Raw genomic sequence first — 24,241 nt, 5'->3', positions numbered from 1 at the left:
ACTGAACCATAATAGCCAGATCAAAGGACAAGAGAAAAATAGGAACTCAGGAGTCAAAAGCCTTAGTACTGGCTTGTTGCTAATTCTGATGTGTGACCTTGGACAAGCAATGACCCAAGTGACCCTGGGCCTCGGTGTCTCCACCTGTGCCACAAAAATTTGGACAGAGCAAGCTCTGAGGCCCCCGCCAGTGCTGGCAAGGTTTGATAAGATGTTGACAACAAACATTGTATGGAGGAGAGAAAGGAAGGCAAGACAGCTGTAAGAAGTCTGGCCAGAGATCAGGAGGGAGCCTAGAGAAGCAAACTGACCACTGAGGCTGGATAAAGAGAGCAAGGTATCCAGGAGGTGGGGGGAAGTAAACCAGAGGACCAGAGGTCAAGGGCAGGATAATCAGTTGCTTTCCAAAGCCTCCACTTTATGGACCCAAGGGTGTGTGAAAGGGACTTCCCCAGCCTCCCAACTGCACCCCTCTCTTCTTTTTCTGTAGTAGGAGGCAGGGTACCCTATGGGGTAAGGGTTTGGCAAAGAGGAGCCCTTTAGGCCACAAATCCTGCCTGGGTCTCCTTGCTTGGGCCAGAGCTCATAGTGGGGCCCCCGCTTCCCTAGCCCCAAATGGCCATGGGTGTTGCCATGGTTGGCACAGGGCTGAGGGACTGTGAGCTAGAGTCCCTGGGTTCCAATTCCAACCCTGCCATTTGTGTTCCTTCAACCCATCTCCTCCCTCCCTGCCTTGCAACCTCCTACCCCCACCCCCCATCAAAGGATCCTTTCCTGTCATAAGTGGGACTGAGCTGTGAGCTGTGCAGGGATAGACTGGAGGGAATGTGAGTCTACCCCTACCACCCCTCCCAGGATTCCTTTGAGGAAGAAAAGTCTGTTCTCCTCAGTCAGGACCCTAGGATAGGCAGCGCTTGGGAGGTGGCCACAGGTCTGGACAGTCAAGGCCTGGCCTGGATAGGTTAGGCCCAGCCACAAGTGGCCACCTGGGGCTTCTGCAGGCCAGGCTAGTCTGCAGCAGCTCCAAGCCCCTCCCTGGAACACACTGGAAACCCATCAACCACTCCAACCGCTGTCCAGGGGATCAAGGGGCTTGGAGCCCCGTGTAGCCAGGCCACCTGTGACCTAAGCCTATGGCCACAGTTCCCACCCTGCTGAGGGTAAAGGAGCTTGGGAACACTTGTGTGTGTGTGTGTGTGGGGGGGGGTCTGATGTGATCCTCGTGGCTCCAGAAAAAGGTGCTCTGCCTCTAACATTCTTTCTGACCTCTCCCATGTTCCTGTTATCGTCCACCTGTGGTCTGAGGAGGCTGTGCAGGCCTGGGTAGGGATAGGCTGCTGCTCATTCCTGGGGACCAGAGGACTTCAGCTCTGAGTGACCACCAGGGGCTGCTCATCCAATACTTGGGATCCCAAAAACCCAGAGTCCAGGGCAGTGGAAGAGCTCACTCTCTGACCTCATTGTTGTCCTCCCTATCCTGTGTTCAGTCTGTCACTGTTCTACCTCTGTGCCTTTATACTTTTATTCCTCAGCGTCCCATCTTGAAATCCAGCCCTTCCTCCCTACCCATGTGAACATCCCCATCTTTCAAAGCCCCATCTCAATCTCTTCCCTCCTGCCATCTTTGGCCACCCAGGCCCACCTTGATTATTCCTTCTCAGGATAACGTTCAGTCACAGGGGGTTGGCACTGTAATTTATAAAGCACATTCACTGTCGTCATCCTCAGCCTCACAGCAGATCTGTGACAATCACACCCATTTTACAAAGGAAAAACTGAGGCTCTGAAAGGTGAAGTCACCCAGACACAGTAGGTCTTAACTCAAAGTTGCCCCTGGAAACCAGTGAGAGGCCCTCAGCTCAGAGCAGCCACCATGGAAATCACATTCCAACTATGTGCTCCTCAATGAGAACATGCCTAGAATAGTCTGACTCTGCCTGCCTGGCACACACACCCGACTTCCTATACATACACTAATTCTAAATGTGTTCCCATCTAACATGATACAGTTGTCTATCACACCATGGCCACAAAGTCTCTGTAATTCCCCCATTATGAGGTGGATTCTATTTACTCTCTCCTTTGACCTGGACTGGCTTTGTAACTTGCTTTGAGCAAAGGACTTTGAGAGACTGATGCTGTACAAATTCTGGAGGTTAGGCCTCAAGAGACCTTGCTACCTTCACTCCCTTGGAACACTGTCCTGAGATCACCCTGTAAGGAAGTCAGTCTATCCTATGGGAGGATGAGAGAGCACATGGAGGAGAACTGAGGCTCCTAGCCAACAGCTATATATGTGAATGAGGCCATCTTGAACTTTCCACCCCAGCAGTTGCATGAGTGAGCCCAAATAGGACTAGCAGAGGAATGGGCCAGCCAACCCACAGAATCATGAGAAATAACAAATTATTAATAAACCACTGAGTTTTGGGGTGGTCTGTTACACTGCAATAGATAACTGGTACACTAAGAGTAAAAGTTCTTTCCATTGCAAGAGATGAAAGCACAACTCAGATTGGTTTAAGGAGAAAAGGAATCTGATGGCTCTCATAACTGAAGTCCTAGGGCAAATTGGATCCAGGTACTCAGACAACATCCGGGCTGTTCTCTTTTCATATCTCAACAGCTTCCTCTGAGATGGATTTATTCTCAAGGAGGGTGTGGCAGTCTGTACTTTCCAAAGATGGCTACAACAATAGCTTCCATTGCACATGTTCTTGTACAATATGACTGTGCTATCTACCATTAAGAGATAGAATCATGGGGTGCCTGAGTGGCTCAGTTGGTTAAGCATCTGACTCAATTTCAGCTCAGGTCATGATCTCACAGTTTGTGGGATCAAACCCTGTGCTGTCAGCACAGGGCCTGTTTGGGCTTCTCTCTCTCCCGCTCTCTCTCTGCCCCTCCCCCACTTGCACACATGCTCTTTCTCTCTCTCAAAATAAATAAGTAAACTTAAAAAGAGAGTGAGATAAAATCCTGTTTCCTTCCCTTGAATCTAAGCTGGTCTATGACTTGCTTCTAACCAAGAATGAAGTTGACTTCTTTTTTTTTTCTTTTTTTAAAATGTTTATTTATTTTTGAGACAGAGAGAGAGTGTGAGTGGGGGAGGGGCAGAGAGAGAAGGGAACAGAGGATCTGAAGTGGGCTCTGCACTGATAGCAGCAAATCCGATGTAGGGCTTGAACCGATGAACCTTGAGATCATGACCTGAGCAGAAGTCAGACGGTCAACGAACTGAGCCACCCAGGCTCCCCAAATGAAGTGGACTTCTAAGGCCAGTCACAAAAGTTCATGCAGCTTCCACTTGGATCTCTTGGGACACTCACTCTGGGGAAAGCCAGCTGCCATGTAAGAAGTCTAACTACCCTGAGACCACCATCTTGGAGAGGCCTGCTGTAGTGTCCTAGTCAGTAGTCCCACCAAGGCACTAAACGTGAGTATAGCTATCTTGGACAGACCAGACCAGCTCATCTACCAGGTGAGTGTCACTTAGTGTCCTCAACTGATGTCACAAAAAGCACAATTATGCACTCAAGTCCTACATGAAATCCTGACCTATGAGAGACCACAGGGTACCTGGGTTGCTCAGTCAGTTGAGTTGCCCAGGTCTTGATTTCAGCTCAGGTCATGATCTCATGGTTCATGAGACTGAACCCTGCAATGGGCTTCTTGCTGACAGCTCAGAGCCTGATTGCGATTCTCTCTCTCCCTCTCTCTCTCTGCCCCTGCCTAGCTCATGAGTGTGTTCTCTCTTTCTCGAAATAAATAAATAAACATTAAAAAAAAGGATGAGACACCACATTAAGGATGTGGTCTCTCATCCTTAATTGCCATTTAAGCCACTAAGATTTGGGGTAGTTTGTTACACAACAGTAGTAACTGGAATAGAAGCTGTTTCCATGTCATATCTTCCAGAAGCTTCAGGCTCCCTCTTAGCACATCTCAAATCTCCAGTGGAAAGAAAATGTCTCTTCCTGAATTGTTCTAGCAGAAGCTCTCAGAAAGGCTCTCCTTGACCCATTCCTGACCCAAACCCTGTAACCATGGGATGGAAAGCTCTGATAAGCTCACTTCTTGAGCCAGGGGTATATCAGCCCCACTAGAATCACATGGACTGATTTTTCCCAAAGGAAAAGTGTGGTGCTATCATTGGAAGTAGGAAGAATGGATGCTGGGAAGAAAAAAAATAACATGTACCTACTAAAAGCACAACCATGAACACAAGCATTCCTATCCTAGGAGGAATTGATCAAAAATGTCTAACTATTAACTTTGATATCAGGAGTTGAGTCTTTTTTTTTTTAATTCTTAAAAATGTTTTTATTCATTTTTGAGAGACAGAGAAAGACAGAGCACAAGTTGGGGAAGGGCAGAGAGAGACAGGGAGACACAGAATCTGAAGCAGGCTCCAGGCTCCAAGCTGTCAGCACAGAGCCCGACACGGGGCTTGAACTCACTAACCGTGAGATTATGACCTGAGCTGAAGTTGGTTGCTTAACCAACTGAGCCACCCAGGAGACTCAGGAGTTGAGTCTTGATATCAAGACACCACTTTCACAGCTATCAACCTGGAGAGTTTACCCTCCATTTGTTTTGTTACAAATCTACCCATGTATGACTCCTTCTCACCTGGTAATCACATCAACACACCCCAGAAGAGCTGAGCAAAACTGAACAACCATAATAACTCCAGCTTAGAAAATGGAAGAAAAAGAAAAAAACCCAGGGGCCCCTGGGTGGCTCAGCTGGTTAAGCGTCTGACTCTTGATCTCAGCTCAGGTCATGATCTCACAGTTCGTGAGTTCAAGCCCCATGTCAGGCTCCTCACTGATGGTGTGGAGTCTGCTTGGGATTCTGTCTTTCCCATTCTCTGCCCCTCCCCTGCTCTCTCTCTCACTCTCTCTCTCAAAAATACATAAATACTCTTAAAAAAAAAAGAAAGAAAGAAAGAAAGAAAGAAAGAAAGAAAGAAAGAAAGAAAGAAAGAAAAGAAAAGAGAAGAAAGAAAGAAAGAAATCTGTCAGCACCTTGTTTTACTTTGTGCAGGTTTTAGGTGGGAGCAGATTCCCTCAGAATGGGCTATGGGCCCAGAAGATACCCCAGAACATGTCCATTAGAGGACTCCACCTTGTATAATGTGTTTACTGCAGTCACCACAGAATGCTCCTCCAGCTCCAAACAGGGTCGGTTCACTGTCCCCATAGTATTCACCAGTCACAGCCTTATGTTCACAAGCAGTGCCTCTAGTGTTCACCATGCTCACCACAATATGTTCATGCCCCATTTTCATGACTGACTATGAGATTTCCACTATGTCCCCGTGATGTTCACCAAGCTTGCCATGGTGAGTCCGTTTGCTCACATCCAGTGATGTTGTAGCATTTACTGCCTGAAGCAGTGAGTTCATGCTCTATATGTGGACATCATAGTGTCCCCACAGTGCCTCCAGGATTTCTCAGAAACATCTACATTCATGATTTTGTGAAGGATTAGGGGGTGCACAACTTACTAGGGTAGTCTCTCACAAGTGTTCACACACCCCTCCCCTGATTGTCACACTCATCATAATGTGTTTGCCCTGGTTGTTTGTGAAGCTCAGCCCATTGTGTCTACCTATGACCCAAGGCTTCTTTTCATGACTCCCTCAAGAGGGGCCTGGTGGCTCTGTGTGTGGTATGACCTCAGCTCTGACCAAGATGCTAGCAGTCCAAAAGAGCCATCAGCAAAGATGGGGGTGTTCTTGCTCAGGGATGAGGTGAGATGGATGCTAGGTGGAAGCCCTCCCTGGCTGGAAGTTTCCAGGACACACAGCTGTTGTACAGGTTAGAGCTATGGAGAATTGAGTGTGAGGAGCCTCCCTCTTTCCAAGAAGACTCTTTCGCCTACACAGCACCTAAGCTGTGAAGATTTGGGACTCCAGATGGCCAGGGTGAACAGGAGGGAAGAAGGGGAAATGGAGGTTAGAAAGGCTTTGGTTAACAGGCTTAGCCAGACAGGGTGGGACAGAGGAAGAGAGACAGACACATGGGCCCCCAGAGAGCATTCTTTGTGGGCTAACCTTTTGTTCCCAGAAGGCAAGCAGCATTCAGGGTGGCTGAATTGGGACACTTTCCCCTCAGGAGAGCAAGAGCTTCGAGGACAAGATGTTGGTCAGTGACAAGGAAGGCAAAAAAAAGGGAAGAAGAAATTTAAAAAGATTGAAACATAATTTTCATACTATAAAATTCACCATTTTGAATACACCATTCTGTGATTTTTGCCAAACGCAAGCAATCAGGTAACCACCATCATATCAAGATATAAAATATTTCCATCACCTCAGAAATTCCCTTTGTAGTGAACGCCTCCCTCCATCTTCAGCTGCTGACAATCACTGGTTTGTTTTCTTTCCCTGTAGTTTTGTCTTTTCAAGAATGTCCTATAAGTGGAATCCTTTGATATAAGCTTTTTAAGTTTTCTTTCTTTCATTTAGTGTACTCATCCATGTTGCTGAATGTGCCAATAGCTCATTCCTTTTTATTGCCAAGTAGTATTCCATTGTATGGCTACATGTGGTTTATCTATCAATTCACCACTTGAAGAATGGGTGGATTGTGTTCACTTGTTAGCAGTTACAGTTTAGCTATAAATATTTGTGTACTTATTTTTTAAACAGTTTCTTTCACATTTTATTCACTTCTTTTTTAATGTTCATTCATTTTTGAGACAGAGAGAGACAGAGCGTCAACAGGGTAGGGGCAGAGAGAGAGGGAGGCACAGAATCCGAAGCAGGCTCCAGGCTCTGAGCACAGAGCCCAACGCAGGGCTCAATCTCATGAACCATGAGATCATGAAATCAAGGTTTGGATGCTTAACTGATTAAGCCATCTAGGCACCCTGGTGTACAGATTTTTGTGTACACATTTCTCATTTATTTGGGTAAATACTAAGAGTGGGATTGCCGGGTTATAAGAAAGTGTATGTTTAATCTTACAAGAAACTGCCAAACTGTTTTCCAGAGTGATTATACCATTTACGATCCTACCAGCAATGTAGGAGAGTCTCAGTTGCCCAGTATTCTCATCAGCACCTGATTCTATCAAAGTTTCATGTTTGCTTTTAGCCCTTCTAATAGGATGTGTAGTGTGATTTCATTGTAGTTTTAATTTGCATTTCTGTGGTGACCAATGATGTTGAGCATCTTTTTATATTCTTATTTGTCATACATAGGTCTTTTTTGGTGAACTTCCCATTCAGATATTTTCCTGCTTTATATTTGGATTGTTGTCTTAATTACAGATATCCCCAGCTTCTCAAAAATTCACCTTACACTTCACTTTTATAAAAAGACCTGCATTAGTGCCTATTTTCACTAACCAAGTGAAATCTGAAGATGATATTCAGTTTTACCAAAAAATGTCAGTGAAAGCAAAAACGGTGTTCAGCATCTGTTAGTGAGCCATCATAGAGGCGGGGCACCTGAGCAGCGAGAGTGATGCAGCCAAGCTCCTTCCCTGGGAACTACACTCAGCATCCAGCTGCCACAGCTTTGAACTGTGTCTGTAAGCATCTGTGCTTTATCTCAATTTATTTTGTGCTTTTGCTAGCAAGATGTGTCCTAAGGTATCAGAAAAGCCTAAGAAAGGTTAGTTTTTGGTTTGGGAAGGCTCAATTTTTTTTCCATATAAATTAATGTAAAATTCATTTCACATCATTTCAGCTAAGGACAGTTTTAATGGGAATGCTCCTCTTTCAGATAGGAGGGGAAACCCATACTGAGTATATATTCTGGATATAAGTCTTTTATCAGATACTTACCTTAAAAATTTTTTCCCAATCTGTAGCTTGCTTTTCATTTTCTTAACAATCTTTTGACAAGCAGAAGTTCTCAATTTTGATGAAGTTCAATTTATCAATTTTTTAAATTTATGGACTGTGCTTTTGGTGTTGGATCTAAGAAATTTTTGCCTAACCTACAGTCACAAGATTTTCTCCTATGTTTTCTCTAGGAGTTTTTTCATTTGGGGTTTTATCTATGGTTCGTTTTTAACTAGTTTTTGCAAATAGTGCAAAACATAGGTCAAATTTCATTTTTTTTTTTTTTTTGTATGTGAATGTCCAATTATTCCAGCACTGTTTGTTGAAAAGACTTTCCTTTCTCTTGACCAGCCCCTATATGTGTTTTTAACGCTATGGCTCTTTGAGGCATTGATGCCAGCACTCTAGAGCTTTCTTACACAAAAGTCAGTAGCATAGCAGGGATGAATGCCTTACCTGATCCCAAAAGAGAACTGCTTATGCCTGAATAAAACACAGACTTTTCAATGAACAGCTCTTTTAGCTTTAACTTACAGCCCCTCTACTCTCCCGAGGACTTAGACGAGTCTGCTGAGACCTGCACCAGGAAATTGCTATGACTGTCAAGCACAGTCTGGGTCCAGAACTGCCTCTCTTCTCCGATGACACTCATATACCCCCGGAGGCTCCTTGATCAGAGAGGTTTTGAATCATCTGCACTCAACTAATCAGCCTCCATGAAAGAGAATGCCCTGAGAAGGCATCAGCTGCCTTTATCTTTCTGGTTGCTTTTACCTGTCAAAGTTGCTGTTGATTTTCATTTTAGCTTGATCATAATCAGTGAAGGAGAAAGTACACTGTGCAAGATATATAAAGCTTCTGCTGGGGTGCCTGGCTGGCTCAGTCGGTTAGAGCATGAGACTCTTGATCTCAGGAGCCATGAGTTTGAGCCCCATGTTGGGCGTAGAGGTTACTTTAAAAATAAGCTAGGGGACTGCAGTCCCTCTTCTGGGTAGGGTGAGGCCTCTGGCTCTGCCTTGGGATACTGAGACTTCCTCTTTTGGGGATGCAGGTCCAGCTGTGACCCCTGATGCCTGGGCAGCTCTGAGTCAGTTATGGGATAAACCTGTCTGCTTGATGGACCTTCCAGGGAATACTCACAGCAGACCCATAGACTGCATGATCCCAGGTTCCTGAATGCTCTGCTTCCCACTATGGGCTTCATAATGCATGAGGGCTGGAGCTGGTGGAGGAGAGTGGGCAGGCAGACATGACCCAACTGCTCTAGCTTAATGAGAGATCAGAGCTGCCTGAAATGTAAATGGCAGCAACTCAGGGGACATCACCTGCTATGGAATAGCTGTGTGCATAACTCTGTGTGCCTGCAATGAGAGTGGCCATATGGGAGTGTGCAAAGCTGACTGGGTATGTCATGATGTGTATATGCTCGTACTCAGCTCTGATCCCCAAGTGCAGTGTAACTTGAGGCATTTCATCTCCTTCTCTGGACCTTAGTTTCCTTCACAGTAAAATGAGAGGATCTGAAGAACTCTAAAGCTCCTCCCTCTTCCACCACTGTTCCTTCCACCTCCCTCCAGACTCTTCTCCCTGGTTTCAGCAGAGCAGCTCCTCCAGCCTCTGAAGCCCATCACTGCAGATGTCCAGCCACCAGTGGCCTCATCTTCTACCTCAAGTTCCCAGTGAGGCCTTTCTTTACAGGAGGAACTCTCTCACTGAGAAGAATTCTGGAACTTTCTCCACTACCTTGTGCATGTGTGTGTGTGTTTATGTGCAATTGTGACTACAAGTGTGTTTGTGATCGGCCATGGGAAAGGGAGAGATGGCAGGGGTCTCCAAGGGGGCAGTGAATCCATTTGCTTGTGTCTCTGTGTCTCTTTTTCCAAGCTCCCAGAGATAGGCTCCTAAGGGCATGTACCCACTCACAAGCTTTGTGCACATTCTCACAGTATCTATTTATAGCAAGACTCAGTCAAGTACCACTTCCTCCAAGAACCTCTCCTCATAGCCCCACACTGGGCTAACTGCCCTTCTGCTGTTTTCTACAAGCCCTGTGCCCTGAGCACTTTTCCAGTAGAACATTCATCACATTCTACCAATGCTGTTTTCTTGCTTGCCCCATCTCTGTAGTGAAATCTCTAGAGGATAGGGACCGTGTCTCATTCCCTTGGCATCCCAGCATCTGGAATGTTCAGAACCTGTGTGTGGACTGGGTGACCTCACCTCACGTACTCCCAGTAGGACATTCTGTCCTCAGTGGCCCCATACCCCTATGTTACCACCCGCTTTGGAGTGTGAGGTAAAACAAACCTAATATACCCATAGAGCTTTCCCCTTGGGATCACCACCCCAAGACCTTCCTCTGGCCCAGGAGAGGCCTGCTCTAACTGTGAAAATGGAGACAGCCTGGGATACAGGGTGTGGGTGCTCGGCTGATCCCACCAGTTTTAGGGCCCTCACCACAGGAAGCGTTCCTCCTCTTTTCTGCACTTTCTGGCCCTGCTATGAACCTTGTTGGCGCCAGTGGGCTTTTAATATTTTCTGTTCCTGGCTGTTATACAACATTTCACCTCAAAAATGCATCCTTCCCCTCACCAAAGGGCACGCCTTTCCAGTGAAAGGAACCCAGGGCTGGTGAGAGGAGGTGACCCACTGCATTCTGGGCTCGGGGGAGTCCCAGCCCAGTGCTTTGAGAAAGAGGTGGCAGAAATGTCTTCCCAGCCAAAGGAGACAAGCTCCCTGGCCAGTCTGAGGCCTCACGGTCCCACAGGAAGCCTGGATCCACAGCAAGCAGGGGGACACCTTCTTGGTTCTATGTGGGACTCCAGCCCCATCCCTTCTAGTTGCCTTTACCTCACTGAGCCCTACTGGTGCCTCTGCACAGTGAGGATGACGACAGTGCCCGTCTTTCAGGGTCCTTGTGAGGCCTGAATGCTGCACATTTGGGTCATGCAGGGAGCTTTAAAACACACCCGGCCCATGCCCATCAGAGATGCTGATTTAAGGATATGGGTGCAGCCTGGACATCAGTATTTTTTAAAAGCTCTCGGTGATTCACTCCAGCCACAGCTGGGAACCACTTGCTTGGATGGGAAAGCACTGTCCTGGGGACTCGTTACAGGTACAACTGCTACTTTGATGAGCAAGGGCACCACACCGCCCATTTTCTCGAACATGCAATCCCATGGATGCCTGAAATCCCCTGACAGAGTAAAGGGAAAAGCACTTTGAAAAGGCAGGTGAGGAGTCCTGCAGGTTTACTCTGTGCCTTTCCAAGTCCACCCTGCCCACAGACAGATGCCTCTGAGCCACCAGCCCGGTCCCACGCTGGAGCCCCACAGACCTGCCCTAGTGACCCCTCTGCTGGGTGGGCCAGGTCCACCCCAGAAGGACTCAGGCCTGTGGCTCCCTCCCAGACACAGGCCCTGAACCCAAGAGTGGGACCGTGAGGTGGAGGTGACCCCGCTCCCGTCACCCCTCACTGCATGTTGGGGTAAAGGGCAGCTGTCACTACAGAATTAACTGGGAAAGAGGCAGTGCCCCATACTGGGGAGGAGAGGATGTTCAGGGGCCCGGTGGGGAGAGTAACATCTGCCTTCTTCACCCACAGAAGGTTCCACAGCCCAGAGGAAGAAAACAGCTGGAGAGCTGGGCCCCTCAGGGAAAGCAAGTGGGGAGCAGCACATCTTCTCACAGTGACCCACCCCCCAGGCCACCCCTTAGTGGCATATCCCAGAGTTAGTCTGGTCTTGGACACAGGAGGAGAGAACAGGTTCTCCCCAGGGGGGCAGCACAGCCCCTGCCTGAGGAGCTTCAGCCAAAGTCCAGGCTCCCAGCAGAGGCCAGAGCCCACAGCCTAGCTAGGCCTGAGGTTCTACAACAGGGCAGTGAACAGGCCTGGGGACTGGGGTCACAGGAGAGGTGGCTGGTTTTCTTCAGGCACTCGCTGGAGAAGTGGTTCTTCTGAGGTTTACTCGCTGTCCTGTGTCCCCAGCTCCTGGCCAGGGTAGGAAAGGAGAGGGAGGGAGATGAAGGGGGTGTGGTGGGGCACAGCATGGCAGGCAGGAAGGAGGAGGGGACAGCAGAGCTGCCAGACTGGGCCCCACCAGCAGGGAGTCCAGGAATAGCAGCAACCACAACCACCACCTTAGGGAGTGTCATCCTGCCCACTTTTGTTTTCCAACTGAGGGCACATTAAGGGTGAGCACAGGGAGGCACCAGGCCTTTTGGACTATGCTATGGCATCCAGAGAAGCATCTACAGCCTCAGCAAGGTCAGGGGCAACAGGGAACGACTGAGCTGGAAAAAACTTCAGTCTCAACAAGTCTGCCCCTGCCTCCTGATATCTAAGGTAGAAAATACACAGACTTTGAAGCCGAAAGAACTGGATTAAACCATGCCTCCACCACAAATTACCTGTATTCACGCATTCATCCTAAAAATAGTTTCAGCTTCTACTATGTAGCAGGCCCTGAGCTATGTGCTGGGGTTACTAACAAAAACGAAGCCTAGTCCCTATCTTTGAGGAACTTACCCAGAAAAGGAGTGATGGACCCATAAACAGATCTCAGGGAAGGCTCCCTAGAGGAGGTGTTGTCAGAGTTGACTTTAAATATGAATAGCAGTTAGATGAAAAGGAAGAGGAAGGGCATTCCAGGCAGAGAAGACAACATGAGCAAAACCAGCATGGTGTGTCAGGAGCTGCTGGGAGATGAAGCATGTGGCAGTGTCTCTGTCAAGATTCTTAGTTGAGAGCAACAGAAACCAGTGCTAGCTAGTTTAAGCAGAAAAGGAATTTACTAAAAGGATATTGGATCCCACATTCCTGGAAGCCCTTTTTGATTTATTAAAGTTTGTTTAAGTAATCTCTACACCCAACATGGGGCTCAAACTCATGACCCTGAGATCAAGAGTTTCATGCTTGGTTGACCAAGCCAGTTAGTTAGGTACCCGAGGCCCCAGTTTAGAATCTCAAAGCTAAACTCCTCAAACCCACACAGGGCAGGAAACATGGCAAAGTTAGCTCTGGAGGCACCCCAGAGGTCATTTTTGTCTATAGTTCCTAATCTTGAGTCCATGGGAGCAAAAAGATATATAGAATATTTTGAGTATGTGTAAATGTATTTTTCTGGGGACAAGGTCCATGACTTTTATCAGATTCTCAAAGGAACCCACACTGTAGGTCAGATTCTCCCAGAAGCAAATCCTGAAGTGAAGATTCATGTGTAAGTGATTTAGTAAAGAAATGTTCCCAGGAGAAGCCAGTAAGGTAGAAAAGGAAGCAGGATAGTAGGGAAAGGGGACGAAACCAGGGAAGAGTGTAATATTGTGTGAAACCACACTCAGCCTGATGCTTAGGGAACTCGGGGGCATTAATTGCACCTTCAAGTTTTTTCCTACTCAAGACAAAGTAGCTAGGCTTTTGTACTCTCATGGCAGTGGGTCATTGGCTATGGGCCAGGTGCCCTGCCGTTTTGTGTGGGTCATAAACTGCCAGGCACTTTCAGCTCTCCTAAGGGAAAAGAAGTCTCCAGCTCCCAAGGGCAATCCTTGAACACTTAATGAAGGGTTGCAGGCACAAGGCTGGTAAAGGGAATTTGAGGGATTTGGGCATGTATAGTTCATATTCCAAAAAATTCAGGAATCACTGATCTAGTACAACCACATAATTTTATAGACTAGGAAATGGGGAACACTTCTGATTGTATAGTGCCTAGGTACCCAACTAAACCTCATAAACCTTCTAAACACCCCCAAATTCTAGATAAAGGAAAAAAAATCTTTTTTCTTTTTGAAAAACAATCTTATTAAACACACTTATGAACTGACGGTAAAGTAAGCAATGCTCAGGCCAGAAAGAGACAAAAGCTAGAATTCAGAGGGCAATGAATGAAAAGTAATGAAATCAGCTTTTACCTTGAATACATTGAACTTCGTGAACTTGAGCTTCAGTTTTTCAGCCTCATGGAAATGGGACAACATTTAATAAGTCCATGCTTGTGGCACCTGCATGGCTCAGTCGGTTGAGCATCCAATTCTTTATTTTGGCCCAGGTCCTGATCCCAGGGTCATAGGATCAAGCCCTATGTCCGGCTCCTTGCTGGCCATAGAATCTGCTTGAGATTCTCTCTCTCTCTCTCTCTCTCTCTCTCTCTCTCTCTCTCTCTCTCTCTGTCTCTCTCTCTTTAAAATAAAAAATTAAAAAGAATTAAAAAAAGAAGACCATGCTTGAAACAATCACTAGCAAGAGACACTGGGACTGCTTTAATGACAGTAAACTAACAGTGACCCTCCTTATAGGCCCAGGCCCTGAACTACTTCCCCTAAAATAGTTCTTACAGGAGAGTGAATACCTGAAAGAGGTTGGGGGCTGTTAGGAAGACAGAAGAGGGAATGGCCATTAGGGAGCCAAGCAGCAGGGTCTGCTTCACTGAGGGAAGAACTCTGGTATTATGAACTTGACCCAAGGAAAATACCTTACAGCTTGGGAGAGGCAGGGGAGTGTGGGAGGGTGAAGAATCTGAGTTCACTTCTAAGTCTGCATTCATGTCTAAGTCCTATGGAGGAACATAGCATAATGAAAAAAATGTAGGGTGTGTGAACCAGACTGACACCATCTTGGACAAATCCACCATGATGGTCGCTCCACGATCTGAAGCCTTCTTGAGCACAACCCCACAAACATATTCTTTCTTTTTGTTTATCCACACCCTTAAGTACATCCTCAGGGCATAATGTCCTCAATATGCTCTGGAGATATGAATATGACAGACACCTATTTTCAAAAATTCTCCTCCTGGTGGTCCCAGAGCATGTACTCCCCAGCCTCTAGGCTATAAAAGCAGGTCTTATGGGAGACAGAGTTGTGGACATTTACTCATCTTTTGGTTGCCCAAGACATAGGCTTCTGTCCATATGTCCCTTTAATAAATTGTTTCTTGTCAAACTAATGGCTCCTTTGGCCTTTGGAGATCATTTTGCATATACCTCTCTTTTATGGAGTAAAGATTTCAAGTAGCAAGCTGTTCTGGAGGATTCTCAAAGCAGAGAGAAGCATTCCCCCCTCCACAGTGGTATTCCTCACAGCTTTGGCCTCTCAAGTGCTCTTTGCCTCAATCAAAGCAGGGAAAGATAGGGGGAGCCCTACTGGAACAGGTTGCTTGTGAGCCCATAGGAGCTGAAGCCTGAGGTCTCTCAGAAATAGATGGGTAGTTTTTCAGGGACTCCAGGGGTTCTTTATCCACCTCACCTCAGCAGGTGGATGCAAAGAACAGGTAGAATTTGGGTGCTTATTGTTTCATTTTTATTCATGTAGCTCCATTTATATTGAGGCCTTAGGATATAAATGGAGGAGTCCAGATTGTAAAAAATCTGAAAAATAGATCCTGGACTTGGTAATTAGTAGGTTCTTGGTGGTTTTAGAAAGAGAAGCTTCAGAGATTGAAATTACCCTCCAGGGATCCAGGAGGGGGAAGAAGGAAGTATGATGGGAGGGGACACAAAGACTGGGACAAGAGGTCTCCAGGAAGTTAAAGAAGCCAAGGAGGAAGTGTGGAGGGATTAAGGTTGTCCACCAGTAGGAAGGCTATGCTGGGTGTGGGGTTTGACATTTAAGATTTCTGAGGAAGAGTATCTTACCCAAATTATTTAACTACCAAATTATTTAATCTCGCTGAGCCTCAGCCTCCTAATTTATGAAATGGAACTAAATTTCCTACCTAGTAAAAGTAAAAACACCTTTTGTCTCTCAGGATTAATGGCAAAGCATGTAAGTGTGGTATGTGGGATGTGGCAGGCACTCGAGGACTGTAGAAGGATGAAGGAAAGTGTGTCATTTCTCATCTATGGACCTAAATTTCCCAATCCTTACTAATTGCTGACTTTATCTGTCAGTTACTGAGAGAGATTAACATCTTCCACTGTGTTGTGAATTTGTCCATTTTTATTTTGCTTTCCTTGCTTTCTCCTTTTGCTTTATCTGCTTTGAAGTTATTAGGTATATATGCATTTTTTAAGTTTATTTATTTATTTAAGTAATCTCTACCCCCGACATGGGGCTCAAACTCACAACCCAAAGATCAAGAGTCACACGTTCTACTCACTGAGCCAGTCAGGCACCTCTAGATGTATATAAATTTAAGATTATTCTTTTTGATGAATTGAACCTTTTATCATTATGAAGTGACCCTTTTGTTTCTCATAATGCTTTTTGTCTTAAAGTCTACTTGGACTAAGATTAATATAAATATATCAGCTTCCTTTGGTTACTATTTTTTTTTTATTAATTTTTTTTAACGTTTATTTATTTTTGAGACAGAGAGAGACAGAGCATGAACAGGGGAGGGGCAGAGAGAGAGGGAGACACAGAGTCGGAAGCAGGCTCCAGGCTCTGAGCCATCAGCCCAGAGCCCGACGCGGGGCTCGAACTCACAGACTGTGAGATCATGACCTGAGCCGAAGACGGACGCTTAACCGACTGAGCCACCCAGGCGCCCCTGGTTACTATTTGAAAGATTTTTTCCATCCTTTTAAACTTTCTGTGTTCTTATGTTTTAAATGTGACTTTATGAATAGCTTATAACTAGACTCATTATCTGGTCTAGTTTGGCAATATTTTTCTTTTAACTGAAGCCTAAAGTCCATTTACATTTATTAAAACACTGGTACAACTTAACAGAAACCCATGGGGGAGGGGAAGAAAAAAAAAAAAAGAGGTTAGAGTGGGAGAGAGCCAAAGCATAAGAGACTCTTAAAAACTGAGAATAAACTGAGGGTTGATTGGGGGTGGGAGGGAGGGGTGGGTGGGTGATGGGTACTGAGGAGGGCACCTTTTGGGATGAGCACTGGGTGTTGTATGGAAACCAATTTGACAATAAATTTCATATATTGAAAAAAAAAAAAGAAAAATAGTTAGAAAAATTCTATCTCCAGCAAATTAAAAGCTAGAGAGAATAAAATATTTTGAAGTTTAAAAAAAAAACACTGATACATACACACATATACATCTATGTGTTTATTTATTGGTATGCATGTATGTATTTCTAACCTATTATTTTTTATTTTCTAGGTTTCCTTTTCTATTCTTTCTTGCTTTCTTGTTTTCCCTTATTCCATTTTTCTCTTTACTAGTTTGCAAATTATACCTTTTTTTTTGCTAGGTTTAATGGTTATACTAGAAATTTTAACATGCATATTTTATTTGTCTGAACCTAAAGTTAATCAACATCTTTAATTTGTTCTTTTTAAAAATTTTTAAAAATGTTTATTTATTTTTGAGGGAGAGAGAGACAGACTGTGAGCCGGGGAGGGGCAGAGAGACAGGGAGACACAGAATCTGAAGCAGGCTCCAGGCTCTGAGCTGTCAGCACAGGGCCCAACACAGGGCTCAAACACACAAACTGTGAGATTATGACCTGAGCCAATGTCTGACACTTAACTGACTAAGCCATCCAGGCAACCCACAATCAATCATTTTTATCTCTCATGGTGCCAGAACTAACTGGGATCACTAGGTAACTCTTGCTCAGGGTCTCTCATGTGGTTGCAGTCTGATGGAGACTAAGGCTAGAATCATCTCAAAACCTTGTTTGGTACACGTCTCACAGTTGATGCTGGCTGTAGGCTAGGTTTTCAGTGGGGCTGAACACCTACATTTGGCCTCTCTATGTGGCCTGGGTATCTTCATAGCATGGAAGCTAGGTTCTAAAAGGGAATATCTAAGCAGAGCAGTCCAGGAGGAAACCATATTACTTTTTATGGCCTAGCCTTAGATGTCACACAGCATCACTTCTGCCACATTCTGTTAATTACATGCAAGTCATTAGACCAGCTCATATTTAAAGGAAGGTCAATTAGGCTCTATCTCTTGGTGGAAGAGTGTCAAAAAATTTGCAGACATGTTTTAAAACTATTCTATACCCCTTCTGTATGCCAAGCACTAGACAAGGCACTTGGGATAGTGGTAAGTCACAAACCCTAACTTTATGGTACTTACAGTCTAATTGTAGAGATACACACTAATAAAATAATATTACAAATATGTATAAAATTGTAAACTTTGATAGTGCTATGAAAGATGAACAGAGGGAACTATGAGAAATTATATCACACATTTGTATGACATGGACCAGGGACCCAAGGAAGACTTCCCCAAGGAAAAGACATCTGGGTTGAGATCTGAAACATTAGTGGATGCTAACTCTGTGAAGCATGTTAAAGAAGCGCCTTTCAGACAAAGAGACCAACAGCCACTGGCCCTGGGACAGGAGGAAAGGTGACCTAAGAGGCAGCCAGTATATCTGGAGGCAGATAGCAGAGGAGAGAGGTGTGAGACAGGGCTGCAGAGGTGGGCTGAGACCAGGCCCCTGGACTTTGTAGGCTAGGTGAGGATATCGGTCTTTGGCCTTAAAGGTGCAGAAAGCTGTTGAGAGTCACTCACTGGCGAGTGATGTAGGCAGATCTGTACCCTAAAGCTCACTTTGGCTGCTGTGTGGATGGCCCCTGCCAGATGCTGAGTCAGGACTGGGAGGGCTGTGAGACTCTTGTCTGCAATACCTCCCCTCTCCATGAGACTCCCATGCACATGCTGAAGCCAGCAGTGGCCTACATCGTATACCTCTAGGCTGGGCTCCAATACCCTATACTTGGCTTCCTCAGTCCCTCTTCTAAGGTACAGGAAGTTCTGCCATTTTGCATTCTTAATTAGTCACTCCTTTAGTCTGTCAGTTAGTTGGTATAGCAGATTGAAGAGTAGTCCCCAAAAGATATGTCCGCATCCTAATCCCCAGAACCTGTGACTATTACCTTATTTGGAAAAAGGGTCTTTATGAATGTAATTAAGTTCAGGATCTTGAGATTAGGATATTATCCTTGATTATCTGTGGATCATAAATCCTGTGACAAATGTCCTTATAAGAATGAGGCAAAGAGATATTTGAAATGGACAGAAGAGGAGGAAGTAATGTGACCATGGAGACAGAGATTCGAGTGGTATGGCTACAAGCCAAAGAATGCCAACATCTGCCAGAAGCTGGAAGAGTCAAGGAACGGATTGTCCCCTAGAGCCTCCAGAAGGAGTGTGTCCCTACTGACACCTTGATTTCAGCCCAGGGATCTGGTTTTTGAACTTCTGGCCTCCAAAACTGTGGAAGAATACATTTCTGCCAGTTTAAAGCCACAGTTTGTGGTAATTCATTACAGCAGCCATAGGAAATGAATATGGTTGGGTACTTCTTTAGTTGTTCCTTCCTGATGGGATTTACTGGCTCCTTCAGGGGACTTCCAAATGCTGAAATGCCCCAGGCTCAGTCCTCAGAGCTTTCTTTGACTATTCTCTCTCTTTGTGACCTCATCCATTCACTTGGCATCAAAATACCACTTATTTGCTAAAACTCTCCACATTTTATCTCCTCCCAGACCCTTCTCATGGAGCCCAAACATCTTCACAGGTAGATGAAAAGATAACTCTTGTTCTCTACCCTTCCCACTTCCCCACCCACAGATTCTCCTGGCCAAGCATCCTCAGCCACTTAGTGCTCTAGGTAGAAATGTGGTAGCCATCCTGGATTTCTCCATTTCGCTCATGCCTTATATACAACTGACAGCAAGTCTTGTTGTTTAGATCTCAAATGAAATCTGTCCCTTCTCCTCCATTTCCACTGCCACCACAGCCACTAGCATCTCTTACCCAGATGACTATCCCAGCTCCTAAGGACTCCCAGCTTCTTCTTTTCTTCATGTTTATTTAGAGAGAGAATGTCTGTGAAGGAGGGGAAGAGAGGGAGGGGGAGAGAGAATCCCAAGCAGGCTCCATGATGTCAGCACAGAGGCTGACAGGGCTCGGTCTCACAAACTGTGAGATCATGACCTGAGCCAAAATCAAGTCAGACATTCAACTGACTAAGCCACCAGGCACCCCAACATTAATTGATTTTCAAATATTTCTTCAACCTGGCATTTCTCAATAAATCCCACTTAACTGATGAATTATCTTTTTATGCATTGTTGGATTTACTTTGCTAGAATCTTTATTTATTTATTTATTTTGCACTTGTGTTCATAAAGGATATTAGTCTGTAGTTTTCTTTTCTGGGAATGTTTTGTCTGATGTTGGTATCAGAGTAATGCTGGCCTCATACAATGAATTGGGAAGTGTTCATTCCTCTTCACTTTTCTGGAAGATTTTATATAAAATTGGTATTTTTTCTTCCTTAAATGTTTGGTAGAATTCACCAGTGAAGGCATCCAGGCCTGAAGTTTTCTTTATGGGAAAAATTTTAATGATAAATTTAATTTCTTTATTGGTTATACAGTTATTCAGGTTATCTATTTCTTCTTGAACTTGTGTCACACTTTTGCTTAAAGCCCTCAGTGTTGGGGCACCTGGATGGCTCAGTTGGTTAAGCATCTGACTCTTGATTTCAGCTCAGGTCATGATCTTGTAGTTTGTGAGATTGAGCCCCACATTGGGCTCTGTGCTGACAGTGCAGAGCCTGCTTGGGATATTCTCTCTCTCTCTCTCTCTCTCTCTCTCTCTCTCTCTCTCTCTCAATAATAAATAAATAAATAAATAAATAAATAAATAAATAAATAGCCCTCAGTGTTTCCCCCTCACATCTACATCCTTGCTGTGGCTTGCAAGGCCCTGTCTGGTCTGTTCCTGCCCTCCTCCCCAACCTCATCTACACGGTACCTTCCCCTCACACCATGTTTCAGTCACATTGGTCTTCTGGTTAATTCCAAGATTATGTCAAACTCTTCCCTAGCTCAAGGCCTTGGCATTGCTGTTCCCTCTATCTGGAAAGCTCTTCCATAGGCTCCTTATTCTCATTCCTCAGGTCTCAGATTACATGTCAAGGAGGTCTTCCCTGAATATTATTTTCAGGGTAGGGCCTGCTGGATACTCTCTCACACAGAATCTTGTTTCCATCCATAATATATGTATCACATCCTGTCAGTGTTTTGTTTGCTTATTGTCAGCTCCCTAAGAGCAGGGATCTTGTCTGTCTTGTTCACTGCTCATCCTCAGTACCCAACACAAGATCTGGCACAAGTGAGGTGTTCAATTACTATTTTTTAAATAAGTAGACTTACTTAGTGGTTTGGCCTATTGGTCAGTCAGGCAATGAGGAAGGCAGTAAGTCTTCTGTGAGCCTGCCTATCAGTCTGAGGTTTTTGCTCAGCCTGGAATAGGTCAGGCAGGCACTGAGTGGGCTGGTTGCCCTATGGAGTGGGTCTATGTGACTGATGAGCCCCCCCTGTGAAGTCAGCCCAGGATTCTGAGGGACACAAAGAAGTGAAAAGCCAAGGTCTATCCCCAAAAAGCTTCTGGCCCACCTGTCTACTTGGAGACTCACTGTTCTCTACTGCCCAGCCAGGACATGAAATGGGATAGAACAGGGTAGACAGGGGAAGGCTGCAGAGCCTGGTCCAGCCTCTGGCAGCTGCTCCTCAGCAGTTCTGTTACAAGCCTTCCAAACCTCATAAAAACCTCACCTAGTGACTGACATGCTCAGGAAGAGCCTGTACAAGAGACACAGAGAGGGCTTTGTATCTTCTTCCCCACCCCACCTCCCAACCTCCCCTGACCTGGGTCCTCTGCTCATGGAAACTGCCCCACTGGACCTGGCTGCCTGGCCCCAGGAGACAGGCTGTGATGCACGTTGTCACTGCCTGCTCTCTACAGGGGCAGGACATGGGCCTGTACCTCTAGGGCCACTCCTTGCAACCGAACCCATCCTAGGTACCCCTCTTCATAGACCAGAGAAGGCCCAGCTCTCTGGTTGAGCAAGAGACCTTGCATGGAAGCTAGAGACTTCATAGTTAATCCCAAGTTTCTTGAAGAATGTCCCGGCTATGAGTTATGGGTGTGGCTCGAGTCCCATCATGCATGAGTACGTGTAGGACGCTATCAGACCTGCTTGTGTGGGAAGCAGCTGCTTACAATAACTAGGCAGTGGCACCCAGGCCGCCAGCAATAACTGAGACTCACTCCTGCTCACCGATCAGCTCCATGACCAGGAGGCTCTGCTCTGGTGACATCACCCTCCTCACACACTGCTAAGGGAAATGAGCTCAGGGCCGCCATCAGAGGCGGCATGTTTACTTACAGGGACCCTGGCTGTCAGCAGCTCATTGACCAGACATTCCCTGTCCTGGCCAGCATGAAGCAGAAATTTCCTTAAACGTATTATTTTGGCCTCAACCCACCATTTGCTCCCTTGCTTCCAGTTTTTTTCAAGAGGAAAATTCCCAGTTCTAGCCCCAAATGGAGCAGCCCAGAGGTGGTGGGGAGAGATCACAATGACCCCTCTAAGGACCTTTCAGAGGTTAAGTTTCTCCCACCTCCCCAGTAATCCCTGGAGCTGCGAGATCAAACCAATTCTCAGTCACTCATGTGTGCATGGGATCAGAGGGATGGCCGGCATGACCTCAAGAGCAGACCCTCTCCTTCATGGCCTCCCTCATGGCCTCAGCCACCCTGAGCTCATACTCAAAGCATTTCCCAACTCAGCAACCCTGGCTAGGCCCTAGACCTCTCCCTCATTCCCTTCGGGTCAGGGATATTTCAGGAGAGCCCCAAAGCCGCCAGTTTTCACAGGCTCCAGGGGATTCCCAAGACGGGATCCAGGGGATTCCCACCCCCACCAGCCCTGGCTGAGAGGTACTGTCACTTGTCCCTCCCAATTCTCTTCCTGTTGTTCCTGCTGGAACTTAGCCATTCCGGGGGGCCCTGAGAGGAAAGGGGTCCTCAGTCTCCCCAGTGCTTCAGGATCTATCTGTGCCAGCAGCAGAGTGATGCCCTCCCAAGAGTATCAATCATGAGAGACAGGTGCTCTCTGCCTAGCTGGATCTGCCCACTATTGGGGCTGGTCAGGCAGGCCCAGACATGTCAGGGAGTCTGAGGCCTTACCTGACCCAGCTCTGCCCTGTGGCTTGATCCTACTTAGCTCAGCATCCTATGGCACCAGGGAGGGGCTCAGTGGCAGAATCAGGTCAGAAGAGGGCATTGAACCTGCATTTCATAGTGCTTTACCAAAGACTGAGGAAATGTCAAGGGTCCACATTGGAGAATGGGATAGAGGGAATGTCTCACACACAGATCTGAATTGGCAGCTTCTTGGAAGGTACTGATTTTCTTATGCAACTGTCCCTGCCCCCCAACTGGGCCAGAACTCCCTAAAACATACGGTTCCAATAATTTCAATTAGTCAATATGTCTAGTGAACCCACAATTTATAAAATAAGGAAGCTGGAAAGACCCTTGATGAGGACAGAAGCTAATATTTATTGAATATCTACTGTAAGCCTGACATGGTACTCAACACTTTACACACATTATCTTATTCAATCCTCATAACTCTGAGGGAGATTAAATAACTCTAAAAGAGACACAGCTTGTATACAGCAGAGCTGGGATTCAAACCCAGTTCTGTCTGATCCCACAGATTCTACAATTATGCATTCTTCCATTTGACTTCTAGAAAGTAATTAACTTAGGAAATCAATCACATTTCTTCTGTAAACCAAGCAAGACCTGTAAGTTAAAGATGTGCTAATACAGTCCCTCCATTCTGCAGATGAGGAAAATGAGGCCAGATCACAGAGTGAGTCTTTTTATTTGTTTACTTGTTTATTTTTCTTTAAGTAGGCTTCATGCCCAGTGTGGAGCCCAACGCCAGGCTTGAACTCATGACCCTGAAATAAAGACCTGAGCTGAAATCAAGAGTCAGTGTTGCCTGGGTGGCTCAGTTGGCTGAGCATCTGACTCTTAATTTTGGCTCAGGTTATGACCTCACAGTCGTGAGATTGAACCCTGCATCATGCTCTGTGCTGACAGTGTGGAGCCTGCTTGGGATTCTCTCTCTCCCTCTGCTGCTCACATGCACTCTCTCTCTCTCTCCCTCAGAAGAAATAGGCTATAAAAGAGAGGCTATAAAAGAGAGAGACAGACAGACAGATGCTTAAATGACTGAGCCATCCAGGCAACCTACAGAGTGAGTCTTAAACTGACCATAGGACAGTGGCTCAAACTCAGATCAGTGTCTCTCCAGCCACCCCAGCCTGTCTCATAGTCCTAAATCAACCCAGGCAAGACAAGGGTGGTAGAAAAGCTGTGGGCTCTGCCCTCTAGGAGACAAGACAGACAAAGATGAACAGAGAAACAAACAGACACATAGACATCCACACAAGCAGACATGAAGAGGCATAGACACACAGGCAAAGATACACACATGGGTACTTATATCCATGTATTGTATTGTTCTCATCTATCTGCGGTGGTTCCTTTCCAGATTGCAAGTTCCATGAGGAAGCAGGCAGAAAGGGCCCTTACCCTGGGCTCACCTGTAGATGGCCACGCTCTTGCTCTACTCTGGCCACACTCCATTCCACACACTGAGAAGTAACCGGGCCCAAGAGGATGGATCCATGGGGAGCCCATCCC

The 24,241-nt window shown here is 45.9% G+C and overlaps 1 long non-coding RNA gene across 4 annotated transcripts in view; it reads left to right on the top strand.

Moving 5' to 3' along the window:
• The window catches only part of LOC113601846 (uncharacterized), an 81,215-nt gene that overhangs the window by 31,772 nt on the left and 25,202 nt on the right, over positions 1 to 24,241 (top strand). The window contains exons 4-5 of one of the 4 annotated variants that reach the window (XR_008299119.1): positions 7,282 to 7,544; positions 8,355 to 13,961. The exons of 2 other annotated variants lie outside the window; for them this stretch is intronic. This is a non-coding gene — a long non-coding RNA (uncharacterized LOC113601846). Of the gene's footprint in view, positions 1 to 7,281; positions 13,962 to 24,241 lie in introns of those variants that run through there. One more of the 4 variants, XR_008299118.1, reaches the window with a different exon arrangement.

The sequence above is a fragment of the Acinonyx jubatus genome, chromosome B3 (assembly GCF_027475565.1).
Source record: "Acinonyx jubatus isolate Ajub_Pintada_27869175 chromosome B3, VMU_Ajub_asm_v1.0, whole genome shotgun sequence".
In the NCBI taxonomy this organism is placed as follows: domain Eukaryota; kingdom Metazoa; phylum Chordata; class Mammalia; order Carnivora; family Felidae; genus Acinonyx; species Acinonyx jubatus.
The sequence above is the reverse complement of the archived record's forward strand: the minus strand, read 5'-3'. Positions and strand labels throughout refer to the sequence as shown.